We start from the raw sequence: 9,509 nt of genomic DNA, 5'->3' as shown, positions 1-9,509 counted from the left end.
CCAGAATTATGAGACAATAAAATTTCTGTTATTTTCGGCCACCAAGTCTGTGGTAATTGTGACATCAGCCACAGGAAATGAGTACAGAGATAAAAGCCACCTTGCTAGGTCAACTGAGGATCAATGAGAAAGTAGGTATAGAACCTAGAACAAAGTAGTCACTCAGTAAATAGTAACTGCTAGTATTATTATTATTATTATTACTATTTCCTCACTACATAGTACACAGTTAAGTGTCAAAGTCCTAAATATTAACAGACTAGGTCTATTTTTTTTCATGCTTCCAAGAGATGAAGAATCAACGAATGACCCAATTCACCTCTCCAGCTTTATTTTCTATAACATACCTTGTTCTTTTTTTTTAAAAATATGTTATTTATTTATTTATTTATTTGACAGACAGAGATCACAAGTAGGCAGAGAGGCAGGCAGAGAGAGAGGAGGAAGCAGGTTCCCCACTGAGCAGAGAGCCCGATACAGGACTCGATCCCAGGACCCTGAGATCATGACCTGAGGCGGAGGCAGAGGCTTTAACCCACTGAGCCACCCAGGCGCCCAACATACCTTATTCTTAGGATAATGACACACACAGATTTCCCAACATGTCTTGGTTTATACCTGTTGCCCCCCTGTAATTTTAACTATTTTCCTCCTTTTGCTCCCAAAGGGACCTCAGTTAGACAATCAACAGTATGGTTGGCTTATCCACACACCAAGCATGCTGGAATAATAACTGTGAACAACCTTCGCATGTATACCACAAGTTAGGAACTATTCTAAGCATTTAACTTGTATTTATTCATTTAATTCTCACAAAGATCTATGGATAAAACACCAGCTTTATCCCCAGTGTGCCCAAGGGCAAACAGATAGTGAGCAACAGAGTTGATGCTGGTTCCCAGGCAATCCGAATTTAGACCTATACTCATAACCACTCTGCTCTACCACTACTCTGTTTCTTGACAGTGTTCCCCAAAGTAGCCACTCTCACCCCTCTTTGCACCTACTGATAGTTCTCACGTGCAGTGCTAAGTCATTGTTATATTCCAATCAATTATGAGAAATTCCAGATGGTGCTTATTACTACTACTAATGAGGGTTACGTCAAATTGCCTTCTAAATAAATCAGAGCAGATTCAAGATTATCCCTACAAGAACACAATGCTCACTTACTTGAGTTCTTAGTCATAGGAGAAAGAAGGAGGGAAAAGCTGCAGTGACAACAGATGTCATACCTAGAATATGGAAGCACCACTGAATAGGTACATTCCAGTGGGGCAGAAAGCCTGAGAAGCTTCCTCACCCTGGTCCCTTTGTCTGAAACATCTCTCTTCACCAGTCTCCTGTTGGACGTCTACTATTTCCTCTCGTCTAATTCATACAGTCATGAACACAACCCCAAACACCCATGAAGAACAGCTCCTCTTCAGCTTGGCCACCACTGGTAAATCGTGTTTGCCGTGCATTACACCATGCTATGTTATACATGACCTAGATGCTGTTCTGTCTCCCCAGTGTCTCTGCAGGACCCTGTGGGCAGGGACTGCATCTTTCTCTCTTCTGCACCCCAAACATCAATCATAGTTCTGCACAGAAAAGGATTCCAAGATGTTTGTTTCTGGATTGGATAGTGTCTCGTGGCATATGCATGTTTCTTTAGGCTGGGCTGCCGTTCCATAAACACTCTGCCCACTAAACAAGCCATCAGCATTCACCTGGCGACAATTTGTTAGTTCCCACTCCGTTCTATGTAGGGAGCCAGACCTTGAGAACATGTGGATTAACACTACCGTATCTCCTCACTAGAGAGAGATTCAACTAGTGATGCCTGGAAGAGGGGAGGCTGTATTCGGTGTGCAGGCTTAGGAGTTGGGGATGCAGAAGAAGGAAAGGGCACTCTAGATCTACGATCCTCAAAGCGTGGTTTTTGGACCAGCAGCCTCATCATCACCAGGGAGCTTGTTGGAAATGCGGAGTGTCAGACCTGAATACAGCTCCAGTGAATTGGACTCTGCCAGTTAACAAGGTCCCCACGTGCTTCCCGAGCTCATGAAAGCTTGACAAACTCTCCTGGAAACAGTAAGTGAGTGTGCAAGGAGGGGAGAAGGAATGCCTGGAGGCGGCTTTCATTCGCCTACCGTCCGGGGAAACTGGAGGGAGAAGCGCAAATTTGGGAGTGGGGGGTGGTGAGCCTGGACGGGTTCAGATTTTGGGGTGAGGCACCATCTGTTACCCTGGGAGTTTGCATTTCATCACGAACGTCGCGAGGACTCATGGAGGATTATGCACGAGAGAGCAGCGTGATCACACGTATTGTGGAAAGGTCACGTGGATGGCTGAGGGGACAGTGGTTCGAAGGGGACAGTCTACAGGCCAAGATTAATTACGAAGCTGTTTTAAAGACAGATTCGCAAGTGCGTTGTGGGGGAGCTAAGAGAAAAAAAAGAAATGCTTTAATATATATTAAATGAGATTTTAGATTCACGTTAGATGGTTTTTGAGGCTGGAACATTGGAATATCACAGGTTTGACGGTGATTGTTACTACGAGGAGTAACTGTACTCCATTCTGGGTTACAAAAAAATAAAGAAGGCATAACTCCAGCCCTAGAAAGCATACAGACCCTTCCAGGAGAAGGTAGACAAAGAGATCATTAGCAGACCATCTATTCGGCATAAACAAGTACTGTAAAACCACAGAGGCGGGCAAGAATTACTAAATCCTGGCTGGGCCAACACGAGAACGCTTCCGAGAGGCGGTTACAACTGGGCAATGGGACAATACACGATAAGAGGGGGGCCCTGTAACGCGATGGTTCAGAGCGCGCTCTGGAGTCAGGCTGCTCGTCCTTGAATAAACCAGTTCCTCCATCTGGTACCTGCCCTCTACAATTTTTTTTCCCCCTGAACAACTTTATGCAAAGTACTTCACCTTTCTTTGCTTCATCTTTAGAGTGGGGATGATCATAAAAGGCCCATCTCAGGGGGCTGTCACGAGAGCTAAATGACACAGGTGACATTTACAGCCCAGTGCCCGAAACCCAGGAAGCCCTCAAAAATGATACCTATTATATGAGCTAAATTTTGAATGATAAGAGAGTGTTTTCCAGTGAGAGGAAAGCTGACAATTATTCCTGGCAGTGGTAAGTGTCTGCACAGGCCAGGGAACACGAGAAGGCAGGCACCGAGACTGGGGAATGGAGAAGGCACTCACAATAGTCACGGCGAAGGGAGGGTGGCCGGTGAAAGATGCTGTCCAAGGAGGTTTGGGGAAAGCAGCGAAAGGCCTGGGACATACTCAGAAGCTTCTGTTTTGTCTTAAGGACAACAGGGATGAGGATGAGGATACAAAGGAGTACTGGGAGGATCTCAATTTCTCAGGAAGCGTCAAAAGTGGAACAGAGTGAGAAGAGCCCGGAAGCAGAGTAAACTATTAGGAGTGTGTTGTCACGATCTTGGCAGAAGATGATGGTCAAAAGAATAATGTTAGTGATAAAGAGAGGCATACCTGATTTAAGAGACGTCGCTGGGTTAGAAACGCTAGGCTTCAGTAACAGGATGACAATAAGTTTCCTGTCCAGGGTGACAAGAATGACGATGGTGAAGCTTCTACCAGGCTTAGGGAGCAGCTACAAATAACAGAAAACCGGAAATAGCAGGCATTAGCAACACAGAGGTTTGCTTCTCTCCAGGAGCAGTAGTCCAGAGCCAGGCAACTGAGGACTGAAATGATGCCCCAGGGCGCAAGGACCAAGCCTCATTTTTATCCTGTTGATCTCCTGCAAGGACTCTCTTCCCACAGTCACCTCATGATTCAAGTTGCTGCACTAACCCCAGTTCCAACCATCACCTTCTTGTTCCGGCCATAAGCAAGGAGGACATGGATAAAGAAGATAGAGCATTTTCAATGGCAGTCATTTCAAGAAGGTTCCCAGGGGTACCTGCATGGCTCAGTCAGTTGAGCATCCAGCTCTTGGTTTCAGTTCAGGTTGTGATCTCAGGGTCATGAGAGCAAGCCCCATGTTGGGCTCTGCACTGAGCGTGCATTCTGCTTGACTTTCTCTCTCCCCCTCTCTCTCTGCTCCTCCGGCTCATGCTCTGTCTCTCTCACTTTCTAAAATAAACAAATAAATCTAAGGAAAGAAGGAAGGAAGGAAGTTAGTTCCCAGAAACTGTCACATGACCCTTTCATTTATCTCATCTTAGAAAGAATGAGCAAAGGAGGTTGAAAGGTATGTGGATATTATTTTGGGTGGCCTTTTGCCCTGTTAACAGAGATTCTGTTACTACGTTAGAAGGATCCAAAGATCTTGGGGAATAAGAAGCAATCTCTGCCACAATTCAAACAGGGAATGGAATAGGGGAAGCAAGTTTTACGGAGGGAAAAATAAAAATTGAGCCTAAGGACGTTAAGCAAGAAATATCCAGTAGGCAGTTGGAGACATATCTCCAGAGCTGAGGAGAGAGATGTAAAGACACATGTAAGAAGCTTACATTCCTTCCCTCCTGCTCGGTTGTCATGAAATAAACCTTTGAGGTTCTGAAAGTAGCCTATTTATTCCATCCAGAGAGAAATTTGTTGGCATGACAATAAACCCACAACAGAAATTATTACATTATGATTGTCAAAAACACAGAGTTATTCACAAGGTTTACAGGTAAGAACCTTCTCCCAGGCTTGCTTAGTAGCTTTGCCACTGATGCCTATGGGCTGTTCATATTTTCCCCCTGTCGGATTTTGGAGCTGACATTTTGTTTCATGATTTTGAGCCTATGAACATTCGAAATCCCCTATAGCAATGTCTTTAAAACAAACTTCATATCCAAGCGCTTATGCTCTGTCAGGAAACATATTTATTTTCATGACTCTGAAATTACAGAATTTCTTTAGAGAAACAGAACCCTTCTGGGATTTCATGGTACCTGGAAAGCATGGGTACCCCCACTCTGTGCCGGAGTGTCACACCCTCCGAATAAAGGTCAATACTGTCCTCAAGTTTAACCTTATACTCCTAAAGGACTCCTCATTGTATTTCTATGAACTAAGAGTTTAGGTCTCCAGAGACAAATCCGTACGTTCTTTCTAGGAAGGAAGATAATGGACTTCCAGAGTTGACAAGTCACAAGTTAAAAGAAGCACTGGCAACATGAGAGTAACAACAGAGAGTAACTCATATGGTGAAAAATCTAAAATCAAGTGCATATGGGACATTTTTTTTGTTTGTTTGTTTTTTTAAGATTTTATTTTATTTATCTGACAGACAGAGATCACAAGTAGGCAGAGAAGCAGGCGGGGGTGGGGCGGTGTAGGGAAGCAGGTTCCCTACTAATCAGAGAGCCCGATGTGGGCCTTGATCCCAGGACCCTGGGATCACGACCCAAGCTGAAGGCAGAGGCTGTAACCCACTGAGTCACCCAGGTGCCCCCATATGGGACAGTTCGAGGAATCTTGAGAAGAGGGAAGCTTAGCAGGATTGAAAGTTTCAAATATCAGAAACATGGGCAAGAAACACACTTACCTATAAAATAAGACCAAAAGGAAGAAGTCCAAAGGAAGCAGATTGAGCCTGAAATTAGACATCTTTTCTAACACTTGAAAATAACCTATTGAAAAAAACTGTATTTAGTAAAGTAGGAAAACTGGAAGTCACGCTTGATGTAGAAAGACTATATACCATCAGCCAACATCCCACTTAAAACACTAGAGGCCTTCCCATTCAAATCAGAAATTTAAAAAAACCATGCTTATTGTTAGCACCATTGTCTGACATTATTCTGTAAATCCTGGAGATTGAAATATGACAATTAAAAAATAAGATGCATAATGATAAGAAAGAGGTAACAAGCCCTTATTTGCAGATGATATGATTTATATTTTTACCCAGAATCCCAAACAAATCAACTGAAGCTATTTAAACTAATAAGAGTTTAGGAAGATAGCCAAGTATAAAAAATGTAGAAAATCAATAAGTTGCCCAAATATCAGTAGCAAGCAATTAGAATATACAATGGAAAATGATCCTATTAATAATGAAATGACAAATATCAATTTCTTGTAATCTACCTAACAATTTGCTGTGCTAAGTATAAAGGCATGTAAGCAGAGTAAGTGGAATCCATCTGATCTCCCAACGGGTACCATGTTAGGCTGGGCGGTGCTCCAGGAAAGAGCCCCTGTGCCCATCACTTCACTTATTTATGATGGCTCATAGCAAAGCCAACAAAAAGAGTCACAAGACTGCCTCTAAGGCCACACAGGGGACAAAGCTTTTGTCCCTCCTCTCAAGTAAACTGCAAGCCCTCCACTAAGGAGAAGAATAATTTTTCTGTGGGGTATTAAAGAATAGCTCAGTAAATATATTTATTCCATCTACTCATTCATTCACTGAAAAATATATTTTGATGCCACATAAATGATGGATTGGAGACCACTAAGGAGAGTATTAATAGCGTGTAGGAGAGAAATGATCATGGCCTGAACGAAAGCACTAGCAATGGAGATGGAAGAGGAGAGATTCAGGACATACACCAGAAATACAATCAAAAAGACTTATTTGGGATTACGTGTGCAAGGTGAAAGAGGAAAGGAAATCAAGGAAGGCTTCCAGGTTTCTGGCTTGAACAACACAGGTGGTGGTGAAATGGCTAAGAAAGTGTTTAGGGGAAGGGAGCTCAAGAGTTCAGTTTTGAACATAATAAATTTAAAGAAGTCGTGAGACATCCTAGAGGAGCTGTCAAGTAGGAAGTCAGCTTAAGAGTCTGAATTCCAAGGAGAGGTTTAAGATAAAAATATAAATGGCGCTGTCAGCATATCAATGGTTTACCCCAGGAAAAGAATGAACGGTTTAGACAGGGGCTCCAAGCCAAGTCACGACATTGCTGTACCTGTATAGTAGCACATCTGTGTGCTACTATTTACTTAATAATTTTTCTAAAAATTAACTCAAATGTTCACTGAAATACCCACTGTAATCTCTTTCAAAGTAATAATATCTGTGATATCTCCTATTTAATATGATAGTTACATTCTAGTTTGACAAGCATTAAAAATTAACTTTGATTCCGGGAAAATACATATCACAACTCAGGGAATAATGACAGGTAGAAGAGAAAACACTGAGAAGGAATGTAAGAAAATCTAGGACCGAGTAGAAGAACTTGAATATTTAGAGTTGAGACCTTGTGGAAAGTTTGCAAAGATTGAGCAGCTAGAAGGTAAACCAGAAGAGCAGAGTGGAGTTAAATATTGTAATATGCCACCTAGAACCCCCTTCATGACTAAAGGATCTATCCCTCTACTCAGAAAACTGGCCTCAGCTGGAGAGAGCTCCTTACCCAGGGCCACACTCCCTCCTCAGGGAGGCAGACATATCCCATGACATCCATATCTAATGATTGTCCAGAGTGTCTAAAGGCCCTTTCCTTCACCACAACTCAGGACAATTCTAAAGGTTGGCCAGGAGGCTGGCCAAAATCTTTGTAGAACCTGGCTTCTCTTTCTGCTCCATCCAACTACCTTCCTTTCCCCACAGGTGTTGATCCCGAAAGATCTCCCTCATCAATTTCCTCCATGTTGATAGAAATCAGCTCTAAGTCTCAAGGCATTTTCCTGGGAAACTTACCCTGTGTAATGTAGTATTTCAGAAGGCAAGAGGGGAAGATGCTTCTGGGAGAAAGGGAAGGATACTGGAAAGTCATAAGGGCACCTGGGTGACTCAGTCGGTTGGGCACCTAACTCTTAGATTTCACCTCAGGTCATGATCTCAGTGTCATGAGATTGAGCCCCATGTCCAGCATGGAGCCGGCTTAAGATTCTCTATCTCCCTCTCCCTTTACCCCTCCCCGCTGCTTGTGTGTGCTCTCTTGCTTTCTCTCTCTAAATAAATAAATAAAATATTTTTAAAAAGGAGAAATCATAACATAATTCTTGGTGGAAATTCTCAGTAATTGCAAAAATGTAAATTTTCATCAAGTTAATGTGGGTATTATTTGGAAGAGGAAAAAACAATTGACCTAACTGGAAGATAAACAAGTGAAAAACATTTTTTAAAGTCTCTGAAAAAGAAAAATAATTTTAAAAAATTCAAATTTTTTAGAATATAGATATTAAAACACACTGAGGAGCTACAATAAGTCATACAATATAGGGTTGCTAACAAAATAAAACAGATTAAGACAAACAGAAAGCTCAAAATGGACTCAAATCAATACGTATATAAATACATAAGTATAAATAAGAGTTGCTCATGCAAAAGTGAGACATAAGAGTTTTCCAGCAAAAGAATTCATATGTTCAAGGGCCCTGATGTTTGAGAGGAAACAATTCAACAAACTGAAATTTATTTTACCTTGGGCAAATACCTTGAGATACACTTTACCTTGAGATATGACAAAAGAGGTAGTCATTGACAGAGCCTACTGAACTATACAGGTGCTGAAACATAGAAGAAATTTTGGATTTTGTCCTAATGGCAATGGGAAACCATCTACGGCTGTGCTGTCTATCATGGTGGTCACTAACCCCATGTGTCCATCCTGTACTTCAAATGTAATTAGTCTGAATTAAGAAATGCTGCAAATATAAAACACCCACCAAACTTTTTAATTTTTCATATTTAAAAGTATACTAAAAATGCATTAATATTTTTATACTGATAGTTAAAACCACAATATTTTGGCTATGTTGCATTAAATATATTGTTAAAATTAATTTCACCTCTTTTTTTACTTTCAAATGTCACTACTTGAAAATTTTAAATTGTACATATGACTCACATTTATGGATCATATTGTATTTCTTTTTTTTTTTTTAAGATTTTATTTATTTATTTGAGGGAGAGACAGTGAGAGAGAGTATGAGAGGGGAGAAGGTCAGAGGGAGAACAGACTCCCCCATGGAGCCAGGAACCCCATGCAGGACTCAACCCGGAAACTCCTAGATCACAACCTGGGCTGAAGGCGGTTGCTTAACCAACTGAGCCACCCAGGCGCTCAATCGTATTACATTTCTATGGGACAGGGTTGGTATGGGGGCTTCAAGGCAGGAAGTGATATGATTAACTTCATATTTTTCAAAGATCTCTCTGCCTCCCATGCACTCATGCTGAGTTCTCGAGCTGTTCTTCCTCTTCCTCACCTTCCACCATTCCTCTGCAACACCCTCCTCTCTTTTATATTATCTTCTTAGGAAAAGGTTTTATCTTAATATATAGAGGCCATCTGCCTAGGATTTCAGGTGTTAGAATTTTTTTGTCTTGTTTGGTCTTTAATTGTAGAAAGGAAGATTTTTTAATCCTTTCAGAAAAGAAGGGCAAGCATGGGGAAGCATGGAAGACAGATACACAGTATAGCATGGGCTGTCACCTCACGTTGCTGAGTGTTCCCTGTCCAGAAAACTACCATGACATGATCATTTTCCTGTGTTGGGCAATATCCCCAGTCCCCCCAAAAGGCAATCATTCCCTACAAACTGCCCAACACTGCATCTGCTCTTTCCTTATCAACACTGTT

Source organism: Neovison vison, chromosome 9 (genome assembly GCF_020171115.1).
Source record: "Neovison vison isolate M4711 chromosome 9, ASM_NN_V1, whole genome shotgun sequence".
Lineage (NCBI taxonomy): Eukaryota > Metazoa > Chordata > Mammalia > Carnivora > Mustelidae > Neogale > Neogale vison.
The sequence above is the reverse complement of the archived record's forward strand: the minus strand, read 5'-3'. Positions refer to the sequence as shown.